Consider the following 25,685-nt stretch of genomic DNA (forward strand, 5'->3'; position numbering starts at 1 on the left):
GGATTCGAACCTGCTCCAGATATATTATTCTTAAATATTCAGGAGAAAACTGCTGGACCAGAGCGGCGTTTTTCAGCACCCTGGACAGCGTTAATAAGTCTGCAATTTCATTGGCTGTCAGTGTATGCCACCTATACGCGACTTGCCCCCGCGGTGAGGGCGACCCGCTCTTCCTCTAAGCCACAGCCGTGTTAGAAGGCACGTAACTTTAGAGGGCCATGAACAGAGCAGAGTGCTCCCGTCTTCATTAGCAGTTTTATTTTTTTTAGCCTTTTGCATCTGTATAAGACGCACCAGGCTTTCAACTAACTCCAATGTAAACCCATCTACATCAGTATATAGGTGGCGGCATGGAAGATGGATGGATCAAATAAACACAAGACTTTCACTCAGGAGACCGCTGGCCGTGTCCCGTGTGAAACCAAGTCAAGGATGACTTGTTTATCGTAGTTTTGTTACATAACTTCCGTACTTAACTAATGCCAGTTATATAAAAAAAACAGTTATTTTACGTAAAAAACATACTTATTTTAACCCAAACCACAATCTTTTCCTAAACCTAACCAAGTACTTTTGTTGTGTAAGCCAACTTAAAAACTAAGTAAACCTACGCTGAAATTTTATTTTGAAAAGACACTGTATTAGTGGTGACTCCATGATCCGTACGGATCCTCCCACACACACACATGTTCGGAATGCATGTGAACCACGGATGAATTACATTTTAACCATCATAGTGTGAAATTAAAGTTTTACGCCGGTTGTTATCGGACAATATTCAGTAAATCCCTGATAATGCTACATTGTGATCAAAAATCTGTGTTGCTATCAGCAGGAGAGCTAGTTCATGTTGGCAGCACAGGAGCAGCTAACGTACAGAGGTTATTAGGTACATTATGTTGCGTTCAGGTTCTATTCAGTAATAATAAATGAGAATGAAATATATGGGACGACGGTAAATTTTAAGGTCATTATGATGTGTTCAAATATAATCTCGTAAAATGTAGTGTTTGTTGAGAAACGTGAATAAAGACAGTTGTCTTGCGTTATGAGTTCATAGATATCAAATATTTGATTATAGTTTCTGAGATACAGACATTTTCCTATTATATTATCTTCTGGTATTTTTTCCTAAAATATAATTGAGTCTATTTCAAAAAATAGTCCCATGTGCCAAAAGACTAGATAGGCTATAGTAGATGAGAAAAACTCACTTTTCAGCCAAACAATTTTGAAAATTTCTCCACATTTGTGTTTAGGTAAACCCAGAGAATATTTCCACCGAAGGAAAATACAAATTTCAGTTGCGGGTACACATAGGTTGAAGTGAAAGTCAAGATTTTTACTGCCTCATACTGTAGCATAAAATTAGCATTACATACCTGATAAGTTTGCTGATCAATAACGCTGAGTCAGCCATTACTTTGGCAGGTGGAGGCCTTTTTCACAGCAGGAAAAGCACAGTGCTGTGACAAGTGTGGGCTTGTGAAAAAGGGCCTACTGAGGATTTTTAATAAGCTACCTTGTATTGCAGTGTGTGTGATTGGTTATCTGTGACTTGGGACTTGAATTAATTTCATGGAATGAAAAATCTTAGAAAAAAAAGTTCTGGTCCCATTCATGTTCACACTGACTTTTAACAAACACATCTGGTGCAGTATTTTGGTGACTGTCATCCGGGAAATCTAATTCTGGTGACTGTACCTGTACTGTGTTTATTCATGTTCTCTGGTGTCAGTTCACCAAGATATGAGTGGAAGACATAAAAGATGACGGGACAGATAGAAAACAACGCAAAAAAGCTGAATTTTGTAGCCTATGTGTTAACGACAACGGGTAAATCGAAATTCAAGCTTTAAAGGGGCCACATTAGAAACCTGTAGCCGAATCTATAACACATGCTGCAAAAGTGCATAGCATCAATGCAAGTGTCAATGGACCGTTTCAACAATACTCCACAAAATTCTCTGAACTCGTTAGTTAACGCTGGCTAGCAACTACTTTCTCTGAATATGTGCTGTCACTTACTCTCCAGAATCACAAGTGTTAGTTGAGAAAGTTAACATTAACCAACGGGACCAGATTAGCAGACCCCTAAGCTGCTGGCAGACTACTGCAGGAGGAGGAGACGGTTGGCTAACGTTAGCTAGCTAGCTAGATTGTCTGTCTCAAGAACTGGCTAGTTAGCTAGCTAACTTGTCCGGAGACTGACAAGCTAGCTAGCTAACACCTGATCTCCTCCCGGTGAAGTCGTCTCCTAGCAGTGGGGAGTGAGGCAGAGGGACCGTGACCCAGCGCTGTCCTCTGTTGGGCTCATTTTCTATAGCATGGTGAAATTAGCAAGGTAGCTAGCTAAGTAGCCAGTCACTAAATGAGTCAAATGTAACAACTTAATGCTTCGTCCACACACTCTTCTCTCAGCGTAGGAAAGCACAGTGCTATCAGCCAGAGGAGGGACAACTTTGTGTGGCTCATTTTTCCGGTTGCATGACGCATGGCGGAATTAGCAAGCTAGCTAGCTAAGTAGCCAGCCGTTCAACCAGCGGACTGGTGGCTAACGCAGCGCTGTAAAGATAAATTGAGGGCGTATAAATCTTGGAAGCCTATAGTTAACTATCCTTCAGTAAAGTCAGTCAAAAGAGAGGTCGTACAATATCGGTGAAGCATTTCTGAGACGGAGAGAAGGCTTGCTAATAGTTTAGCCTTCTGCCTTAACCGAAGCCAACGGCTCACGGCTGCTGTTAGCAGAGGGCTAAATATTAGCAACATTTACTCTCCATCTCTGAAATGTTTCTCTGATATTGTAGTTCGCTAGAGCCCTCGAATCCCAGTTTGTAATCTCAAATATCTGTGGTATCTTAATTCTGTTACCGAACAACACAGCAGAGGACATTTTAGATGTGTAACTTTAGCCCACTGCTAGTTTTAGCCTCCAGTATTTCCTCTGTTTTGCCTCTAGCTAACACTGTGACGTAAACATGACATTGACCACAAAAGGGGTCCATTCAGTATACACAAGCAATAAATCCTTCTACAGTATACCAACACAACATTGGATACAGTCAACATATAAACTGCTCTTTCATGTCTGCCAGGCCTTCCTTATGATGGGATGAGATGAATTTGATGCATGAATGGATAAGTCGGTTTGAATGCAATTATTCGTTCAGAACCAATCAGCAACAGCAGATAGCTGTGCGTGTCCGTCCTCTCTCTCCAACCAACTACTAATGCTACCGGCTCCGGCAGCAGCACCGCCATCATGGCAGGTGGCAGCAGCTCCTCTCAATTTAAAATCCCCTGTAGGTTCCCTAGGTCCCTCAGTGACTGTGGAGATGATGTGACTCCCCCAGAGAGCCACTCTCCCGCACCTACTGTGTGTCCCAGCATCCCTGGAGATCCAGCTGCAGTGAGGCGCTGGGGAGTGGAACACCTCTAGCCTCAGAGGAAGAGGATGGGAAGGAGCGAGGCTATCACTTATGCATTCAAACACTCCCTTGGCAGCTTGTGGACACATCCAGCAGAAGCTGTGGGCGCCTAGTCTAGTGCTTAATGACATCTAACCTACTGCTTTGCAAATATAGTATGCTACTGCCTCATGCTAACTTAATTTCAGAGACTAGACTCACTTCGATTTAATCCGTGTGGACAGCAGCATATAATATGTGCACACGCTCACACTCACCCATTGTCACTCTTCATGGAGCTATAGACCACTTTTCTGTTAGTAAAGATGATGAAGTATGTGGGCGGAGGGTAGATCTGAACATGTTAGCTAATGCTGGCCAGCAGGTTTGTTGGCTTGTTTTTTTAACAATGGCTGAAGAAAATACTAGTTTTTCTGAATCTACAGTCACTCATTCTCAGGGACCACAAGGACTTATCAAGAGAGTATTCCAATATCGGCAAAGCGTTTCAGAGATGGAGAGGCTACGGTGACAAGTTTGCACCCCTGAGCAATGGGAGTGAATAGAGAGAGAAAAAAGCATAGCAAACCGTAATCTGCGCATAGGAGCAATAGATTTTTCTAAGGCTAAAATATTAGCAACGTTTTCTCTCTCATCTCTTTAACGCTTCGCCGATATTGTTGCTCGCTATAGCCTCGAATCACAGTTTGTCATCTCAGATGTATGCGATATCAATCCTGACACCCAACAACACAGCAAGATGACATTTTGGATGTGTAACTTTAAGTCTACTACTCTGAGATGATTCGTGTGTTTGCTCTCCAGCTGACACTGTGACATAATCAATGAAGTTGGCTGTAAAAGGCTCTATTACTGTAAATGCTGTTTGGTACACTATGTGGATAGTAATAATTCCCTATTGTGAAATGAACCAGCCTTTGATTCAACCTCTTAATGTTTGGAATAAATATCCCCTTTAAGATACAATCAGTAATGCTTTACAATAATACAATATGAATATGTTGTTCATGATCATGTCGTTTTCAAGCTCTCTACCTAGATAAGAGTTTGCCTGGCTTTGAGTATTTCCTCAGAAAGGTTTTTTCATGTCTTCTTTGCTTTGTTTTAGGGCTCCCATCTCAGTCCCTGTGTGTGTGTGTGTGTGTGTGTGTGTGTGTGTGTGTGTGTGTGTGTGTGTGTGTGCGTGCGTGCGTGCGTGTGTGTGTGTGTGATGGATGTGTGAATAGAAACTGCACTGACAAGCTTGCCACATCAACCTAAAAGTGATATGTCAATGTTGTGTTCACACTGTGTTTCCGCTGCCCCAAAGTATCCAAAAATCAGTTGCTACAGGTTTAATATTTCAACTTGGTAAAGCAATAAGAATAGCAAAGACATGATCATTAAAGCGTTTTTAGTCCCTGTAGGTCCAGTTTGGCTCCAGTCCCAGTTTACCAGAGTGACCCATACATGTACCTTGTAAAGGCTCAGATACCTTCTTTGGTCTGCCATGGAGCTGAGGTAATAAAGCAAAAGCCTCACAGCTGAAGTCTGAGTTAGGGGAGTAACACAAAGTCATTATTACCCACAAGCATCTTGCAACATTTTGAAGCTGTGGGGCACAGGCTAAGACATCCCAAAGAATTCAGAATGATATGGTACAATAGTAGAGAGATGATACACTGCTGCTGACTGATTTCAAATTCCAGACGACCATTAGCTGAAATATTTGTTTTGGAGGGAGTGCCTGGAAGGTAGTATTGCTTTCATATTTCTAACAATGCCTTGTGAACACTGGCAGCGTGCTGAGTTAAGGTATAGTACCAGGCCAGACCTAATGCAGACAGCTAGACTGTATATGTTTCCCATAAAACTGACAACAGGAATGAAAATAGTCAGATAAATAGCAAACCAAAGAATTCTAAATATTAAATAGAGAGTTATGAAAGTGCATATCCAATTATGATTGGTCTTGTTTTGTCCAACAACAGTTCCACAGATATTCAGTTTACAATGATATAAACCTCACATTTAAAACTACACGAGTATTAGGGCCACATTGACGGAAAAAAGAAAAAAATTGGAGGATTTCGAGAATAAAGTCATATTATTACGAGAATAAACTCATAAATTCACGAGAAAAAAGTCGTAATACTATGAAAATAAAGTCATAATATTATAAAGTAGTAATTTTTACGAGTTATTTTAGAGGGAAATAGCACGAGCAAACAGATTTTATTGATATTACCTGACTGATATTATCAGTGTTTATGGGTACATAATTGTTTTTTTTTGAGGGAAGATATTGTAGTGGCACAACATAGACTGAAAAACAGGCTACTAATGTACATGTAAAAGGTGTCCCCAACAACAAGCTTTTGGGTTCTATAGAAACTGACACTATCATACCTGTGCATGACATAATAATGGTGGATAATGTGATTTAAAATAATGAAATTGATAATGTAATGATAATGATGATAAGTGCTACATGCAGTAACTGCACAAAATCTAATGATGGTCAATAATATAATAAAGTCTAAAAAAAACAAACAACCTGCAAATATAACACGTAACATAACAACATAATGTACATACTGTACAGAGAGCTTTTCACTGAAAACAGCTGCTGCCACGGTGAGAGTGCCTGACAGCTAAACAATGACCTGAAACTCACTATCAAGCTCTGTAAAAGCTGAGGGGAGCTGCCAGGTTCAGCTGATTATTACAACTTTTCACGGGAGCAACCTTCTCTTCTGAAAAGTGAAGCCAATGCAGAAGTGCCTTAAACCTGCATTCTTTCTACAGTCCAGCAGGGGCGACTCCTCTGGTTGCTAAAAGAAGTCTGATTGTATAGAAAGTCTGTGAGAAAATGAGCCTACTTCTCTCTTGATTTATTACCCTCAGTAAACATTGTAAACATGAGTTTATGGTCTGAAGTTTCAACGTCTTCTTCAATACAGCATGATGTTCATTTAGTAAATGATGTCCCATTTAGAGTCAGATAGACCATAAAGCAGGGGATGCTTTAGGGCAGGGCTACCTTGTGATTGACAGGTTGCTACCACGGCGTGTCCGGTATGGGAGTTGTCCGTGTTTTCGTCTTACAACTTTAAAGCTTCAGTAGGCAGAATATTTTTGGCATCATTGGGCAGAAATCCCATAATAACCTTTCAGCATATTGTAATTCAAGTGTTTCTGAGAGAAGAACTAGACTTCTGCTCCTCTCATGGCTCTGTTTTCAGGCTTTAGAACTCTAGCCCTTGACGGGAGACTTAAACCAACCACAGGTCATTTCAGAGACAGAGCGTTCCTATTGAATGTACCCTGGCTGGTGGGCGGTGCTTGGTACTTTCCCAACGATCTCAACATGGCTGCCGGATAACAAGCGTTCTCATTTTATAGCTAAACAGTACACTACAAGATGATTCTGAAACATTTGAGGCGAGAAATAGACCTTTACAGTAACAGAATATTGATTCAATTTGATCAGCTCCGAACTGCTTGTTTTCTTCCGGTCTGTGAAATCTTATAGACTGCCGTTAGGAGCCGTTTTTTTCAGATTACCTGTCTCATGCACTAATGTCTTGACGTAGGACCGTTTTATAAAACTAACTTTATTAAATCATATTTGCTCCATTCAACCCACTGCTGCTTAACCCTTTCACAGTGTGATTTCAGTTCATCAAAGTTAACTGTAACATTTTGTTTGCCAAAAAATGTCTTGTTCGGCGTTCGGTTGAACTTAGCTCCACCCTCTGGTACTCACTTCTGGTTGCAAAAAAACAAGATGGCGACGGCGAACAATGCTGAACTTGAGCTTCAGAACCGTAGTCCACAAACCAACGGGTGACATTGCCGGGTGACAGTCTAGCACCTTTACATTCTTTGATACATTGTTATTATAACAATATTGATTATAGCCACTTTAAGTGCCCCTGCTTCCTTTTCAAATGATTATGCTTTGTTTGATCTTCCGTAATGGTAATGGTATTACCGCAGCTTCTACGTACACACTATAAGATTATAACGTTACTACCAACAGCAATTCATGACCCACAGAAAGGAACACATGGGTGTTATGTGCAACAGCGACAGATGCACTCCTGCAAGCTACAATATGGGCAACAATAACACCGAGTGTGCAATGTTGAGGGGGAAACTATGTGTGAGATAACGTGACTACATATCTACATATACTGTGTGTTTGTAAGTGCTTTACAAGTCTCCAGACTCCTGAATGTCTGGACTGTAAAAGGAAACCAATAAATATTGTGCATTCTTAAAGCACCAAGGACCACTTTATTGATCACTGGATGTGTTGACTGCAGTAACAGTCAAGTTCATCTCATCAGCTGTCTGTCAGGTTTTTGACAATCCATTAATTACGAGACTGTTATCAATCAAAGCAGTTATGGCTCGCCGTATTAACAAACTGTACTAATCCAGCAGGAAACACTAAGACTGCTCTGATTACAGTAATAGACGCTGGGTTGGACGGCTGAGAGTGAAGTTAGGTTTATCAACCTCTAAAGTCTTCTTAGCTTAAAATAGATGTATTCCACCTTTTCTTTTTCAAGATAACCAGGTCTGAAAATAAGGAAACCCCTTCATAGTGCAGTGTCCATTTTAATAGTAATAATAACGCGTTAAAGCTAACTCGTTTCACACCACTAATTTCTTTAATGCAAGGCAACTTGCGATTTTTAGGTTGTAGTCCCCATCAAGTTAAAAAGAGAAACGGCTAAATTACATGGATTCAATCAATTCATATTGTATATATGTAACAATCAAAAATCCCTCCAAAATACCACATTAAGACACCAAGACCTTGAGGAACACCATAGAAATATCCATGCTGCTGAGATGGGTTAAGGTCTGAATCCAGGAGTTAAGCCCACACGCTGCTATAAAGATGTGAAAATCACTCTGCCACACGGAGTTCATCTCCACAGAGACCATCTAAGCAGATGGGTTGTGTAACAGCCGCTTTACAAAAGGAAGAGAGAGTGCAACTACAAGCTACTTTTTCTTGTATTATTCTGACAAGCTACGAGTCTCTAAAGATAGTAGTTGTAGAAATATCAGAAGAAAGTTCTGGAAATATTCCATCAATTGGTGGGTGGTCTTCTACAGTTATCGCCTATGTGATCTTAATTTCTCAAACTTCCTGACCTTTTCTGTGCTCATTTGTGTGACTTTGAACTAGTGCAGAAACAACTAGTCAAGAACAGAAAATGAATGGACATTAATGTTCATAATAAACTCATCGCTTGAGTTACTTATTCATCAAGCAAAATGGACAAACATTCTCCATTCCAGCTTCATGGTAAAATGAACTGTTAATTGAGAAAACAAGACTGCAGCAATGCTAACGCTCTGTCAGGCTGTATGGTGCTTTGAACTAAATGCTAACGTCAGAATGCTAACAGTGACAATTGCTAACATACTGATGCTAAGCAGATATGATGATTACTTTGTTCACCATTTAGAGTTTAGCTTGTTAGCATTGCCAACATTTGCTAATTATCACTAAACCCAAAGTACATCTCAGGCTGATGGGAACGTCATTAGTTTATGAGTGAAAAAAACGTAGTAACTAAAGCTAAGGTGGTAATCCTTAATAAACTAGCAAGAGTACGCTAGATTTAAAAAATAATCCAATGGAAAAACCCAGCCACGCGGGAGAAACATACATGAGACACATTGCTGACGTTGAATAACCTGTTTCCACTTGGTGTTACACACTCTTTTTTACTATTTATTCCTCTAGGTGACACAACTTTGCTCCGTGTTGCAAAATGCAAACACTGTACAGTAAGTTCCTGTCGTTACAGGCGACCCCTCCTCCCCCAGGTTCCCTCAGCCCATGTCTTGCTCTCATTGACTGTAGCTCGTGGCCGGAGTCCCCGACAGGTCCAGATATTTAGGCATGCTAGATATCTGGAATGTGTCTGCGAGACTCGCGTCTTTGAGCAGTTCACACATGATGCTCGAGCGTTGATGTGCGAGCGACGAGCCAACACCGATTTGCCTCTTGACCTTGGACTTCTGTCAGGGAGCTCCAAAAACTGTCGGGGAGCAAAAAATCACGGGCTTAGTGTTTGTGTAGTGTGACCTAGGCATTAGTGTCACACAGCTAGGTGAAGGGTTTAGACGAGACACAAACTCTTTTCATTCTCTGTAATGCTCCAGAACAGATCATGCACAAGGTTGACGGATCGTGCATGTATCATAAATTCTCCTGAAGATGAACAATAGGAAAGGAGAATTTAGTTTACTGATGAACATTGTCTAAAGCTTTGTGTTCATCTACTCCACTCTGATTCACAATAAGAGTTAATATACCAAAAGCTTCTGATGGGTCTTTCTATTGACAGCAGTGGCACTTAGCTGCAGATGCAGAATACTTCACATAAAGTGCCATTGGACTGCTATTGTGACTCCTTTCCATAATTGATGCTGACACCATCAGTGGCAAATCACACAAATGGGTTTCATTTGGGTTAATATACATTCAATTCAATCAGCTCTGAAGGGGAAATGATGTGTTCAGTCTCAGAGAAAGTCAGAAGAGACGAGCAGGAAGTGAACTGTCTCGTGAAAGTGAATTGTGTATAACTGTTGAGATGGGGGGGAATTCAGAATGAAGCTTACAGTAACTTAATAGACAGATACCGAATAAAACGTTCACTGGTTGTCTGACTCTGGACCTCCTAACTCTCTTTTGGATGCTTCCTGCCACTGTCCTGGCATTCACATCAAATAGAGAACAGAAGAAAGGGACAATCAGTGAGAACAAAGAGAGAGATTGAAGACAGGGCAGTTGCTGAATGGTTTTATTGTGCACTAGTGATGAGCTCCACTCTACAAACTATAAAGGAGTATTCAATTGCCAGCTTAAGTGTACTGTTAAAAGCTTTCCTTTGTTTTGTCTTAGTCAAGCCTTTCCTCCACTTCAAGTCAAAGTCCACAGAGATAAGGGCAGCAGTCATTCAGACAGGATGGGAGGAGGAGGTGCTGGTGGAGGTGTCCGGGGTGGGGGGGGTTTGTACGAGCTGCCAACATCACTGGCTGAATCAAACAAAGCTGAAAGCGACGATGTGCGCTAGAGCTGGCTTGCGTTCTTTAGGCCAGTTACACACAGCTGATCATTTAACTGTCTATAAGAAGTAAATAAAGGAGTACAAAGCATGACATGTTGGCCCATGAATGAGGTCCACAATGCAGTAAGGTGGGAAAGATTCAATTGAGTCCATGCAAAGGTAGAAGGAAGTTACCACATTTATTGTTATAGTCTGAGTAACGTGATTGTCAATATCCGTTTAGTATCCGTCAAACAAAACAAACCGAGCCTAAATGACAAAGCAGCGAACAGCGGCGGGTCCGCGTGGATACGACCTGCACCCTCACAAAGTTTTTTATAAATAATTCCTGAGCGAAATGACTGATATATTTGACTTCAGGACATCTCTGACTACATACATGCTGAAAATCAACATTTTAATGCAGTCATTAGATATTTTCCAAATAAAGTCCCTAGAAGTGTATGATTCAATTTAAAAAGTTAACAAAAATTGCAATAAATCCTAATACCAAATCGCAAATCTTAAAAATCGTAATACCCATCCAATCGGGCACCCAAGTATCGTGATAGTATCGAATCAGGAGATAGGTGTATCGTCCCAGCAATGCAGCATGCAACACAACCTGCTGCATGTTACTGGTATCACATAAACATGATGATAGCAGAAAAATCAAATCAGGGCAAAAATGCAGTCATCAACCATCAAAGCAAAAACATCGCCTTCAGTGCCGCGCTTTGCTCTTCTTTCAATGAATGAAATACTCTCCAGTTCTGACATAACTGATTCTATTGCAACATCCACACTAACAGCCTCTCCGTGTCGTCGCCTCTCCGTGTCGTCTCATACTATGGTTTCACCGAGCCTCACACAACCTAAGCCCGCCCGTAGCGGCCAGTAGCTCCTCACAGGACGCTGATTGGTCCGTGATCTGGCTTGCTGGACGCAAACGCATAACTTGCTGCCCGACAAGATTGGAATTTTCATGTGATTTGTGATCTTGCGATTCTCGCGTGATCTCGTGACATCGCAGGAACCCAGCTGTTCGTGCAAGGTTACCGTGTCGTACCATGCAGTATATAAGAGGGAAAGAATCACCCAGTGGATCAAGATGAAGTTTTCCATTCCATCACTGGATTAATAAAAACTTAACTAATAAACTAGGAAAATATATTTAAACTCCAACAAATTAAACATCCGGGTGAAACGCCAACAAGCCTGAGAGAGAGAGCAAAGCATCAGTGTGGTCATTGGAACCTGGAACAGGGATTCACATAAACTAAGAGTTTATGAGGCCGCCTCTTTAAGTTGTTAAACGAGACGTGATGTAAGAGGGAGATGAGCCTACAGTCCATACCCAACCTATCTCCTGTCATGGCTCTCCCTGCAGCCCACAATGCTCTTCTGCAGACGCTGATTAGTCCCCCTCATCACTCTGTGGAGACTGAGAGATACTATACAGGCTATTTATCGACGGGGTTACTTCACTTACTGATGGCTCAGACAGCTGGCAGGAAGAAAGACTGGCGGTCAGCTGGCAGCCGCACGCACATAGATGAGGAGCACCTTCAGAGAGCTTTGATAAATGAATGCCGCGAGTGAACACTGCACTCATCAAGCACCAGTCATTTCAATCTTTTCATTAATCCGCAAGTCTTGATAGCCAACACCCTAATCAATTATAGTGAAACAAGCCAAAAGGGAGCATGGCTCACCCCGCCTCACTGGCTTGACCCCTACTAAAAGTAGGGCCAAAGGTTTTGCCCTTTGGAAAAATTCAAAACTTTTGGGCACCCTGGACTTCTAACCTCCCAAAAGGCACAACTAGACCAGATTGTCAACCCATCAGACCAAATTTGAAGTTAAATAGTTCCGAGTTCTACTCCCGGAAATAAAAGTGTGACAGACGAACGGACAGTACGGACGGACAGACGGACACACAGAGCGCTATATACCCCCGACTACGTTGTCGCGGGGGTATAAAAAGCCACCTCCTTATGCATTAAGGTTTTCTTTTTGCTGTAATTATGCAACAATGGATCAACACACTTTTCTAGTGTGTATAGGGCTGACTTCCATGCTTCGAAGATCCGACCGTTGCCATGGTAATCGACCTCCAAATCAGTATTCGAATGCTTTGTTTTTTTTATATACAAGTATGTAATAATAAAGTATAAATCCCAAATAGCTCATGAAATAAGTAATACCACAACGTAATTCATTATTCATAGTCAACAATTCATTATTATTAGTTATTCTCAGACGGATATCGCTGTTTGTTGTGTGTACAGGTGTGTGTGTGTGTGTGTGTGTGTGTACAGTAGTCTGGCAGCGCCACTGAAACGGGGAAAATATTAATAATTAATTAAAAAGCTGAAAAAACTTTAAGGAGAAAAGCTGGTCTACCTTAAGAGCCCACCTTAAGAGAGTCTGAGTCGGGGTTACAGATACAGGAAGTTGGCTCCGGTCTTCAGCCGCTTGAGCGGAGGAGTTGTAGCCTCGTAGCATTTATTCACCGACAAATAAACTGTGCACACACTGTCTGCTACACCTACGTTCACAGCTAGAACGCCACCAGCAACCTCACACTCACCGCCGCCACACACACACACATGGTCTGTTGGAAACCCGCTGACGTTTACGCCGCACTGACAGACCGGATGTGTGTGACTACGGGGAGCACGAAGTTACCAGCAGAGCTACAGCTTGCTAACGTAGGACAAACACACACACTGTCTTGCTGGATAATTAATATCGTTAATCCGGCAGACACACAGCTGACAAACCTGCTAAACTAAACTAAATGTGTGGTGGAGACTTTTACTGGGAAAGTGGCTGCATGTCCGCGACACTACACGCAGCATCGTGGGTGCTAAGTTAATGCTACCGGACGGTGAACTGGAGACAGTGAACGCAGCATCGTGGCTGCTAAGTTATGCTACCGGACGGTGAACTGGAGCAGTGAACGCAGCATCGTGGCTGCTACTGTAAACGCTCCCGGATGGTGAACTGGAGACAGTGAACGCAGCACCGTTAATTTAGTCAGGTAATTATTGACTGCAGTTGTTCAGTCAGCTTGGCTCTCAATTGGCTATGGTTCTTTCCCACGGAATGCGTCATCGGCTGAATGATGATCTTTGGAACCATCAAAAAATCAGGGCTTTGCTGATTATTGTCCGGCCCAGCATAACAATGCTGGCAGAGACAGGATGTTACTGGATGCTTATTAGTGCAACAGGGTCAAGCAGCTATCATCAGCTTCTGAAGGAGATATTTTTGGGCCATGTAGAATAATGTATTGTATTCTCAGTATGAGATGTCACCATCAAAGTGCAACCAAGTAAGAACATGCGTACTGAGAAGAGTTCAGAAGAACAATCAGAGTTCTGTTTTTTTTTCAGTACAACATGAGTCAATTTCCTGCGTATCTCGAGGAGAGAGAGAGAGAGATTGGCTTGGGTGAATAATTTATGTCCTTCTAAAAGCATCTCTCAGCCAATTACTGCCAGAGCAGCCCAATTTCCTCAAGGGCCAGTGTGCTGTCGACCCAAAACCTCTGCAGTCCTAAACTTTAGTGAACAACTGCACAGCAGCAAGGCCACAATCAAAGCTACAATCATGAAACAGTATTCAGGTTTATCGTCGATAATCACTCACTATTGCTGTGGTAAATGTGGGCGCTGGAATATACAGTATGCAAAGTAAGAGAAGGCAAAAGTGAGCCTATGTTTGTGTGTTGAAGGTGTGCGCGATCTCGACTGACTTTACTGTCTTTCAGAGGATGTAGCAGGTTTAGTACAGCTAGAAACTTAAAAAACCTAAGGACTCCATCGGTAACCAACCATGTCATGCTAGGTTGTCAGGAGGAGGTTAAATAACGCTCCAAAGTTAAAAGGGTCCCTTGACCTCTGACCTCAAAATATGTGAATGTAAACGGGTTCTATGGGTACTCACGAGGTCTCCCCTTTACAGACATGCCCACTTTATGATAATCACATGCAGTTTGGGGCAAGTCATAGTCAAGGCAGCACACTGACACACTGACAGATGTTGTTGCCTGTTGGGCTGCAGTTTGTCGTGTTTACTATTTGAGCATATTGTTTTATGCTAAATGCAGTACCTGTGAGGGTTTCTGGACAATTTCTGTCATTGTTTTGTGTTGTTAATTGATTTACAATAATAAATATATACATACCATTTACCTACAAATCAGCATCATTTGCCCACTCCCATGTTTGATCAAGAGTATTAAATACTTGACTAATGTTCCTTTAAGGTATATTTTGAACAGATAAAAATATGATTAATTTGCAATTAATCGCGATTAACTATGGACAATCATGTGATTAATCACGATTTTAATCAATTGACAACCCTAGTATTACTAAACTGATGACAAAAATTGAGTACTACGTAACTTAATAATGTTATGGTAGTACTCAAGGTACTGTGGTACGGTAAGTACTACACGCACATATGCGCAGTCGCGTGTGGCTACGCTGTTCAGACGAGACTCCAACAACCAAACTACACGGGAAAGCACCAAAACCTCTTGATTGTATCTAGTGAAGCCCGTCTGTTAAACAGTGTTGGCCCGCGGTCGGAGGACGTGGGGGAGACCATAGCTTGTGTCTCCAGGACCGGAGTCCTCTGCTGTACTCTGTAATCTGCTACTCTGCCTGCTTCACTCACAGCTTGCTCCACCTCTACACGTGCTGCGCGCACACTCCACAGCTGCAGAGAGTTAGGTTTAGCTCTGAGAATATCTAGTGAATGTACAGTGGACATTGTGCAGAAATAACTACTGCAGCTCCTCCAGACCAACAGAGGTTTCCTGTGTCTTGTGAAGTGATGGGCTCCGTAGAGAGAAACGTTATCGTCTCCGACCAAAGTCGGTGGTCTCCCCTGTTCCTCCGGCCGCGGTCGGGAGGCTGAGGCAGGAAAAGCCAACACTAGGATCAGCAGTGATTCATGGAGAGACCTTCGTCTGGTCAGCTAACATTACTGCAAAGCAGCTGAAATATAGAGTGATATTGTGGTTTTAGCTGACGTGTGTTGCCTCACTGTTTTGAGCGATGCTCGTTCATGTCTATGTAGAGCGAACAAGCGCGAGCACGACGCTGACTTTTGTTGACTTACGTAACGGCCACAGGTGTCGCTGTTAACAAGACATTCTGAATCTTACAAACAGTCCCTTTAATGAACACAGTATATTTTGGAAGTTGGTTAAATCTTCAGGGGCTGTGACACCCTCTACTCTTCCTGATCTTTTTAAGGTAAATTAAAGCAAAATGAAGGGAAAACATAATATAGCAGATGCTTTTAATAAGCAATTTAGCAACATCGGCTTTTCAAATCACCCTGTCGATATTGAAGGCCGTGTAATGAAAATTCAGAGTTTTGTTTCTGAACACATTATAAATGTTTGAAAATCATTACTGAACACATGGTGTAAAGTCTGTGACACACTGGTAAGTACTGGGATTGTGGAGTTAGACCGTTAAACTGTTTTCACCATTTCGGTGTTCAGGATTTTTTTAGGCGGGGCTAAATCATGGCTCGATGTACGCACTGGAAGCCATCTTTAACATACCTCCACCCATCTTCACAAACCTGAACCTTTTTGAAACGAAGAACAGATACCCAGACAGTTATTATAGGGTATCTCAGCTAGCTCAGTCAGTAGAGCATAAGCCTCATACATCCAGGGTCATGAGTTCGAGCCTCCATTTAGGGCGTTGATATTTTCATGATTATAATCCATCCCACTGTCCGATGTATATTTATTATTTTTTCTGTAACTCTCCGCCTCGGAGGAAATGTGCCCGGCGGAGGCCAACCTGCGCCGGGGAGAGGTCCCACGAGGGGATCCTCCCACACCGAAGTGGCCGTCCCTAACCCGCCGAGTTGAATCCCCCGTGGCAGATTGCGCTCGGGGGCCGTTACCGGCCTCACACCGTCCACGGCTTGAGCCTCCATCAGAAGGACTCAGGCCCCCGAGTGACACCGGGCAAGCGGTTTCCGTACGCTGCATTTCCCAATCCGCGCCCGTCGGACGGCGATATTCGGCGATTCGGCGCTGGACTCTTCCATTTTTCGTCGACGCTACTGAGGAATCCTGATAGGCTGCACCTTCCCCTCTTGTTGGGCGTGGTTCAGCCATGGATGTATAAGAGAGGTTTCAGGTTTCAGCGCCATCAGCAACACGCCCCCAGCGTCTCAGAGCAGAGAATACTGATTGCTTTTTCCATGATTTTAAAAGTAATTTTTATATACTTGGTGATTTTTTCATCATTCAAATTTGGCTGGATGGTTAGTAACACATTTTGCTGTGGTGTGGACAAACCAGAATGCATATTTATTTTGCTTTACACAACCTTAAGACAGTGTAGCCACCACCCTTAAGTTGCCCTGGAAATAGTTTTAAATTCTCCCCATTTCTCCCACTCCAGTTCATTAAAGCTCGATCAAGTCTCGATGTATAAAGTCTGCAGGTCCTGATCAAAACTGAGCCGTGTTTTCTAAATACAGCCGCACATCTGACTTGTGAGACCCATTGCCTCCATTTTGATCTTAGTCTGAGCAGTGGTTTGATCCCCAGTTCCTGGAAGTCAGCGTTCGTCCTTCCTTTATTGAAAAGTGAAGGATAATTATCGCCCTATTTCAGAATGTCTGTCGTATGTTTTAAATATTTGAATCCTTGTAAACGATCAGCTTGAACACTTTTTGCCTGATAATAATATCCTTATTATAAGTACAACTCAGGCCGGGTTTAGACAAGGACATAGTATTTTAAACGGCAGCCATATCAGTCACAAATGATATTCATTCTGCTCTGGTTGATAAAAATCATGTGCATATTGCTTTATCCACGGCATTTGATTCAGTGGATCATGGTCCTCTCCTGCAAGACTCAAACGTATAGTTTCTAGTGACCCTAAAATGATTACAAGTCTTTATGGTACTGTTTCGTAACCCAATTCACCTGGTTAAACACGGGGGAAAGATGGTCGCTTTTAACTTTTATTAATATTTAAACCAAAGCTACAATCTTTTCCTAAGCCTTAACCAAATGATATAAGCTCGCAAAACATCAGACACAACCCCGGCTCTCTAGTGTCAAACTCCTGTAACAGCCTGATAAACACCTTTTTGTAAAAGTCCTGCCATTAGACAGCACATTCCAAAAATCACCTGAAGCCAGCAGCATGATCTCCATCTCAACAACAATTTCTCCAAAACAAAGAAATGTGATTATTTTTTGATCGAGCTGACAAGCTGCTGTTAAAACGAAATGAAATAAAGCACAATGAAAGCCTTTGTACTACCACCATGAGAGGCTGGTATTACTGTTAGAAAGGGTCAAATCAACAATGTTCCTCTGGCAGAAAAGCTGCTGATTACATGTGGTAGAAGGCCTTTTAATAACAGCTTCTCTATTTTCTATAATTATGTCTAATTAAGTTAAATTATGGTGTAAAACAATACAGTAAATCATAGCAAATTACAAGTCAGTAAAGCAACCATTATAACATGAGAGTGTTTTGGTCTCCATTTGCTATTGTTGGTTTCTAAAATCTCTGAAATCTCAATGACCGGCTTCCTGACAGCAGAACACATTTTGTCACATTCCAATGTTTGTAACGCACACTATCACCGAGCTGTCTCCTCACACGTCACCACGTTGTGTTTCACCATACCGAAGGCCACAGACAAACTAAAGCTCTTAAGGTGGCACTTCCTGACAGGACAGCTTGCTCGCTGACCGCCTTCATAAACACCGTTAAATATGAACGCTGTCACATTCCTCACGCCTTCTAGCCTGGAGGACTAAACTGTGTCAGCAGACGGATCAATAAGACCTGACTCCTGGAGGACTGAAGTAGCTGGGTTTGGATGGATGGATGGGTGTGGATGATCACAGCTACCCAACAAAATAATGTTGGCTATTTTGGTAGATCACAGCACACTTAACGTAATGCACTGCAGAAGGATTTATGTTTGGTTTTTGTAATGATTACGCACTGAGGTGATTCACACAGATACTGATAATGAAAAGGTGCAGCTTTTTATATTGTAGACTCTCATTGAAAACACTTTATAAATAAAAAGATAGTCCAGAATTATCTGACTGCTTGTAGGGGTGGGAGATATGACCAAAAATGTATGTCACGGTATTTCTTTGGTTTTTGCGGTGACGGTATTATATCACGGTATTCCAAAATTAAAAGGGATACTCCACTCAAATCACACCTCTTTTATTTCTATTGGCAATGTAATAATAATAATAATAATATATTAGATTTATATAGCGCTTTTTAGTGGTCTCAAAGACGCTTAAATGTAAGAGGACAATATCCTAAAGGGACTCTATGTAAGAATCAGAAATGTCTTCTTAACAGCGACACCTGTGGCCGTTATGTCAACGAAAGTCAGCGTCCTGTTGCTCGCGCTCGCTCTACATAGACATGAACGAGCATCGCTCAAAACAGTGAGGCGACACACATCAGCTAAAAGCACAATATCACTCTATATTTCAGGCTGCTTGGCAGTAATGTTAGCTGACCAGACGAAGGTCTCTCCATGAATCAATGCTGATCCTAGTGTTGGCTTTTCCTGCCTTAGCCTGCCGACTGCGGCCGGAGGGAACAGGGGAGACACCGGAGTTTTGGTCGGAGACGATAACGTTTCTCTCTGCAGAGCCCCGTCACTTCACAAGACACGGGAAACCTCTGTTGGTCTGGAGGAGCTGCAGCAGTTATTTCTGCACAAACGTCCACTGTGCATTCACTAGATATAATCAGACTAACTCTTCGGCAGTGTGTAGTGTGCGCGCATGCACGTGAGAGGTGGAGCGAGTGAAAACGAGCGCGGTGTGTGAGTGAAGGCAGGCAGAGGAGCAGAGTACAGCAGTGACTCCGGTCCTGGAGACCAAAGCTACGGTCTCCCCCCGCGTCCTCCGACCGCGGCCAACACTGTTTAACAGACGGGCTTCACTAGATACAACTAAGAGGTATGGTGCTTCACTGTAGCTTGTGTTGGAGTCTGAGTCTGAACAGCGTAGCCAGACGCGAGCGCACATGGGACATGATTTATACGTGTTAGGACTGACAAACAGTTGCTTTAAGAAAGTTTTTTTTTTTTTTTTTAAACAGATGTGTTTATTGGCTCCAAATTGAAAATGAGTTCTAGGCCTACATGTATCTTGGAGGAGTAGCCTGCCCCATAGTGTAATTGTAATGTGATTCATTCAGAGTTAACAGTAACAGTCTGTTGTTTTCAAGTTGTGAGTGAACTGTAGCTGACTGTCGAGCAACCTGCATCTCAGCAATACAAATGTTGTTTTCTCACACGTTCAACCTCCTGTTGTTTTATTATTTCAAAGATTTTTCACCTCTTTTGGGAATTGGGAATTACATCACATTTCATTTAATTTGCCTAACCATAGACAACCTGTGTGGGTGTGATGTAGTTTATCGGGTGTTGTATCCGTTGTGTGTGTGTGTTAACCAAGACGTGTGTGTGTTTATCACGGTAATGGCGGTATTGCAAAATCCATGTCTTGCCCGGTGACGGTGATTAAACCGCTCTACCGCCCACCCGTAACTGGTTGTATTAATTTATGAAGAAGTAGACATGCAGTAACATAGAACATTGAGGATAAAGGGGTCGTTCACATGCCGCGTCTTAAAACACATGGAAAACGCTAGCTGTGCCGCTTTCATCCTTATATCCAAGGTGCTTCGGAGGTTGCGCTAATGTTGCGCCTGCCGTTACCAAGCAACCAAAACCTGTGTGCTGCGACGATGATGATGATGATGAAGTTTGGTATTTAGCAGTAAAAGCCTCGCTGACTAAACTAAGCCAACGATTCAAAACAAAGATAAATGGATTTCCAGCACCGTGAATTCCTCACAGTAGCTTTACTGCTGGATGTGTCTGTGTCGGTCCGGCTGACCTTTCAACCGATGTTGTGACGTTCTTGGACGGAAAGGCTGAAGCAAGTAAAATAGTCCGTTGGACAGATGGTAAAGCTCTGGGTAGTCCTGCACTCAAATCATTAACTTCTACTCTACATATTTACCGTAGACTGATATTTATGGAATAAAGAAAAGATGTCTGCCGGCTGTGATTGGTTGTTTCTCGTCACATGACATGTGGTGCGTGCTGCAGTGTTCCAAAAGTTGAACAATGTTCATTTCGAGGTGCAGTCGTTGCGCCCTGACAAACAGTCGAACTGGCCTGATGCACGTCTACATTGACAAACAACGGCCCCATATCGAGATACATCGGGAATCATTGTGCGTTCCAATCAGTGACAGGTGAGTCATGAGGCCTGTGAAGATTCACACCTCTATCTACCTACATCGACATGACTGATCCCCATTCACAAACTGTTCCAATTTGAGTTTACAATAATCCCAGTCCTGGTCCAGTTTACGTTCTCTGGATGAGGATTTCCACACGCTAACCTGGACAGAGAATCAGTGAGTCAGTCCAAAGGAGATTTTTTAAAGGGCACTTCACTGAGCACCTCAGGTGCCATGGTTATGGAGAAGGTCATTTCAGTTTAAAAAACAAGTTTTGTAGTGGAAAGCAAACTCTATTTCATCAAATTCTTTTTTTAAAACCTGAAACACAGTTTCATATTATGACGTACAAATCCAGGTTAACAGAATTCAAATTCAATGGCTGTCAGCATAAATATCTGTCCATACTCTGCAGTATCGTTGAGTCACTTATCATTTCCCTCCGCATCAGCCATCAGCATACTAATGTATCTGTAGACAGACAGGCTGGCTGAGAGGAGGGCCCTTTCATATCTGTCTGATGATAAATCCCCCCTTCATGTATGAATGATGACACAATATTCAAAAACTCCAACCCGACAAGCCCCCACCCCCCCACTCTCCATTTTATTGTTCCATCCAGCCTGAAAAAAAAGAACGAGTGGTTGTCTTAGACCATAACTCCTGTCATCACATCCAATCAGGTGGACTCTCCCGCTGCTTTCAGCAGGTGTGTCAGCACTCATCCTTTGCTGGTCTGGTGACTTCACACACACCAGGCGGTGTTAGGCTGCACTGTCATACGTCCCATCACTGCTCCAACAATGTGTTCCGCGCTCTGATTGGTCAGTAGGAGGTGCTTTAATACGAGTTGATCTCTTATCTAAACACATAACCTGCTCCAGAGCAGGTTATGTGTTATCATGCATCAGTTACCATGGCGATCTGCCTCGGTAAGAAGTGAACCACCGTCGTAGGACGGAAACCCTGAAGTTACCTCGCTAACCCCAAATCCTGCTTCGTAGTACAGGCCTCTGTACTGCAGGGGTTAGGGCAAGATATGAAAAAGGAAAATGAAAATTGCTATCCCAATGGTTCCTGTATTGTGTTTACTTGGAAAAACCAACCGAAAAAGTAAAGGGTAAAGACCAAAGACAAATACTGCGCATACTTCTACTAGTTGCTAGAAAGATGATAACTGTACTTTGGAAGAAAGCACTGTCGCAGACGCAAGCCCAATGGACTCAGAGACTGAAACAAGTTTACACAATGGAATATATGACGGCAAAATTGCAAATGAAGATGGACATTTTTCTACAAAGATGGACTCCGGTTATGATGTACTGAACTACATGAATGTTAGGATGTGGACAGATATCCAACAACAGATGTTCAATAGTGTTATGATAAGTATGGGGGGGGGCTAGAGGGGTAGAGCAGGTCGTCCACCAATCGGTGGTTCGATTCCCGGCTCGTCACATGCTGAAGTGTCCTTGGGCAAGACACTTAACTCCAAATGTCTGTGCCGTGGTGTGTGAATGAGTATTTAGATCAGATCCTGATGGGCAAAGTTGGCTCCTTGCATGGCAGGCTCTGCCGTCAGTGTATGAATGTGTGTGTGAATGTAGTGTACATGTAGTGCTTTGAGTGGTCGGAAGACTAGAAAAGCGCTGTATGAATGCAAGCTATTTACCATTTACCATACTGATATTGAAATTTAAATGAAAAGAAAGAAAAACAATGGTGGTCTATGGGCAAAATGCTTTTTGGGCCGCAGGGGGATTTTTCGCGACAATAGTGGCCACTTGAAAAATTTGGAAGCAAGGCTGAGCGGCGGCACCGTATCCAGCTCTTATTTCACTGCCATGGACACTACGCCAACAGAACTGTCTTCTTCAAATTCATTTTCCATGAACAAATCCAGCAACAACATGTTGCTGTGCCTCTTTTCTAGTGTGACTGAGCACTGGTCGCTTCATGTCGGTGTGCCACCAGAGGCAACAGCTGCTGATGTTTGATTGTAAAAGAAATATGCGTAGAAATCCAATGTGTGCCACGACATACAGAGTGCCTTGGTTAAGTCGTGTACAAGAAATGGTTTTCATCACAGTTGACTGACATAATGCTAAACATGACAAGGGTGCAGCAGCTCTTTGAAAGAGGCCGAGGTTCATGATGAATCAGATAGACTTTATAAAACCCTCAACAATCCCTTAAGGATTTGCTTTGCAGCTGCTGAATCAGAGAGGGCCCTTCATGAGCAGTAAGACGCTTCAGGGAGCCGGGAAACTGGCCTCTAAAGGCTGCATATCACTGACTGCTAATAAAAGGAATTATTATTATTATTCATTTATTTATTATGCATATCTCCTATTTATGAACAGCTGTAGCTAACAGTTGAGTTTTACATGTCTAACATTATCCACAGAACATGAGTTCATTGTGAAAATTTAAAGCAGCAGTAGGAGAGACTGGAGCAAATATGATTAAACAAAGTTATTTTTATAAAACGGTCGCTACAATCCTTACAGTAGTGCATGAGACATATAATCTGGAAAAAAATCATGTTCCTTTGTGTCCTCCGGTGGTCCTGATGACATCTGTAAGATTTCACAGACCGGAGGAAAACAAGCAGTCAGAGCTGATCTGAAGTCTGCCGTCCATTTGCCATCTATGAGAGACGGCTGTCAATCACTCGCAAACTCCGATCAAACGGTCAAACTAGGCAGCGCTGATCAAATATGAATCAATGTTCTGTTACTGTAATGACTATTTCTCTCCTCAGATGTTCTCAGAATCATCTTGTAGTGCACAGTTTAGCTGTAAAATGAGAAAGTTTGTGACCCGGCAGCCATGTTGAGATCAGTTGAGGAAATACCAAGCACTGCCCACCAGCCGGAGCACAGCCAATAGGAACGCTCTCTCTCTCTGAAATGACCTGTGATTGGCCAAAGTCTCCTGTCAAAGGCTAGATGTTCTAAAGCCTGAAAACAGAGCCATGAGGAGGAGCAGAAGTCTAGTTATCTCTCAGAACACTTCAATTACAATATGCTGAAAGGTTATTATGGGATTTTTGCCCAATGATGGCCTTGTTGCCTACTGCAGCTTTAATTCCACACAGACACCAGTTATGGATGACACCCTTAATAACTGAAGCAGGAAAATAAAATGGTAATAAATTCCATCTATTTTGAACTCTGCTTCTAAAGCTTGTGGAAGAAGGATGGGACTTTGAATTCCTACATCAAAGAGGGAAAGTGTACAGTGAAATGCTGTCTTCATAAAGCAACCAAATTAGTGTTAATGGCAACTTCAGCTCGATCTCCATCCAGCTGCGGATAAAAAGTCTCAGATAGACTTCAGACATCAGAATGTGTGCGTGTAAGCACATATTTTCCTTGTGTCTACGTCTTTAGTAGTGGCCCTGTGTCTCAGTGAAGACACGACAGCTCCCTGAGCTCCTTGTGAAGTATTCATCAGAAAGACAAGAGCACACAAAGCCTCAATGCTAATCAATTAATACACGCGACCTCTCACAATATCCTGGCAAACAAGCTCAAATCTGGAGCGCAAACCACACAAAGGCGGGATTAGCTCCATTAGCGCAGGAATCTCGGAGGCAATTAACCTGCCATGAGCAAAGCCCTCTCTCAGATTCCATTATGTGGTGTCGAGCGGCAGAGCAGGAGGAGGAGGGGATGTGCTTTTGGAAAGCTCTCAATGCTGGGGTCAAAAGCAACATGTGATTGGTATAGAAAGCTGTGATGAGGTGATGACCTATTCCAACAGCTAACACTGGCTCATATGAACCTAGTGGGAGAGGGAACTTTACCGCTCTTCTGCGCAGCCACTTCCATTGCTCCACACGTTCATTTCCCATGCTTTGTTTCTTTACAACACTACCACAGCCCACACTAGATAACATCTGTACTTCTCAAAGGTATACACACATCTCTGCTGTTGGACTTCAACGGCATTCAAACGGCAATTTGATTGAATACATATAAATACCTCGACTGCTACATCAAATCTGTCATTTGAAAATCGACACACAAAAACATATCAAAGACAAAAAAATAAAATAAAATTGGCATTTTCCAAATGTTTTGCTATCCCTCTCCACAAGCTGTAAGAGCTCAGTCACGACAGCATTTATAACAGTGAGATTTTGAAGTTGATTTTACATAGAGTTCATATTAAGAAGGTTTGACACACCAAGTTTTGCTGCTGACCAACAGCAAACCATCTTGACAAAGCTGACCTGTCAGGTAACAGAAATATCCAAAGTGTAAAAGGGAGGAAGCTGGGTTAGCTGTGTCACCCCAATCATCCAACTTCACATAACCGTCCTCTGCGTGGCATTTGCAGATTTTCAACCGGCTTTGTATCATTGTAATGTGGTTGGTATCAGGCGGCAACGTCCGGTTCTGAAAAGCACAGGCAATGTCGAAGTGCCTTAAACTTGCATTCTTTGGAGTTGGGGTGGGGAGGCGACTCCTCTGGTTGCAAAAAAAAAGTCTGATTCAAGTCTTCTTCAATACAGCATGATGTTCATTTAGTAAATGATGGTCCCATTTAGCGTCAGATAGACCATAAAGCAGGGGATGCTTTAGGGCGGGACTACCTTGTGATTGACAGGTCGCTACCACGGCGTTGTCCGGTCTGGGAGTTTGTCTGTGTTTTCATCTTGCAACTTTAACCCTTTCACAGTGTGTTTTCAGTTCATGAAAGTTAATTGTAAAATTTTGTTTGCCTAAAAATGTGTTGTTCAGCGTTGGGTTGAACTTAGCTCCACCCTCTGGTGTCACTTCTGATTGCAAAAAAAACAACATTGCGACGGCGAAAATGCTGAACTTGAGGCTTCAGAGCCGTAGTCCACAAAACCAACGGGTGACGTTGCGGTG

The 25,685-nt window shown here is 42.5% G+C and overlaps 1 protein-coding gene across 7 annotated transcripts in view; it reads right to left on the bottom strand.

Annotated features, from left to right (window-relative positions):
* The window catches only part of ptprfa (protein tyrosine phosphatase receptor type Fa), a 454,009-nt gene that overhangs the window by 342,072 nt on the left and 86,252 nt on the right, over window positions 1-25,685 (bottom strand). The window lies entirely within an intron of this gene.

The sequence above is a fragment of the Sebastes umbrosus genome, chromosome 5 (assembly GCF_015220745.1).
Source record: "Sebastes umbrosus isolate fSebUmb1 chromosome 5, fSebUmb1.pri, whole genome shotgun sequence".
NCBI classification, from domain to species: Eukaryota; Metazoa; Chordata; class Actinopteri; order Perciformes; family Sebastidae; genus Sebastes; species Sebastes umbrosus.